Source organism: Sinocyclocheilus grahami, unplaced genomic scaffold, assembly GCF_001515645.1.
Source record: "Sinocyclocheilus grahami isolate Dianchi unplaced genomic scaffold, SAMN03320097.WGS_v1.1 scaffold15.1, whole genome shotgun sequence".
NCBI classification, from domain to species: domain Eukaryota; kingdom Metazoa; phylum Chordata; class Actinopteri; order Cypriniformes; family Cyprinidae; genus Sinocyclocheilus; species Sinocyclocheilus grahami.
The window spans coordinates 2,897,957-2,899,196 of NW_015505194.1; positions in this window are offsets into that span (position 1 = coordinate 2,897,957).

The following is a 1,240-nucleotide window of genomic DNA, read 5'->3' on the forward strand; positions in this document are numbered from 1 at the left end:
TTAAATCATATAATATTGCTAAATACAACGGTAATGTTTAGTGTTGTTGTGGCACAGAACGATTAATTTGGATTACTGTCTTCCTAATAATCATTTGTGGATGTTGTCTAGCATTCCACTGACCAACACATCTAAATCATAATATATTTATATAAAATAATTAAATTAACAATTAAACATACAAAATCATACAACATCATCTCAAGATATCTAGTTGTATTTTATTGGAAGCTCCGGGTAATACATAAAAGTGTAAGTTGCATACAGTAACTCACTTGTAACCAATGCTCATAGTTGCACATCTCCATCACAAAGTCTGTACCTTGATAGAATGTTTATCTAGACATAAACATTCTTCTGGAAAGAAAAGATTGGGGAGGAAAACAATCTGTATTTGCCCCCCACTAAGGCTGAAGATTTCTTTCAAATGAAGGCACCAGAGGCTGTACAATAAAACAGACATAATGTAGAGATACTGACAGATAGAATGCTACAGGAATCCAGATAAACAAGTAGTATCACCACTATAAGAATTTCAATCCATTTGATTTGATAGACTTAAAACTAGTGTTAAGTTATAATGCAAAAATGCGGCACAGCAGTGAAAGTGCACTGCCATTCAAAAAAATTTTATTTGAAAGAAATTAATACTTTTATTCAGCAAGCATGCTTTAAATTGATAGTGACAGTAAAGAATGTTTTAATTGTTAATTCAGCATTGGCATCACAGGAATATTACATTTTATAATAGATATAAATAGAAAACAGCTATTTCACAATATTAATAAAAGAAAATAAGCTTACTGACCCCAAACTTTTGAATGGCAATATGTGATAAAGAAACACACAAATATGAGTTTGATTTTACAAACAATTTCTCCATACTCTGTATGAATTATATAATCATATGATTTTAAGCAAATAATACAGGTGCTTCCTTCAGTTTGATCATTTTTTAATTCTCGACTACTTAACTACTTTAGAAATTAAGGTAATTCAAGTCAACACTAATTGGATATTATGACTATGATATGGACTTTATACAGTCATTTATACAGTCAAAGTTTTGGCAGTGACACATTTTGTGTTATGCAAAATATGCTGCTTAAGCTGTTATGGTATTCATTCACATTGTTTCTAGATTATTGTCAAGAGTGAACAGATGCATTTTAAATAATTGTTAAAAGCGTCATTGGCCAAAAAAGGAACTTTTCACAAAAAAACTAATTTCACTGTTTTT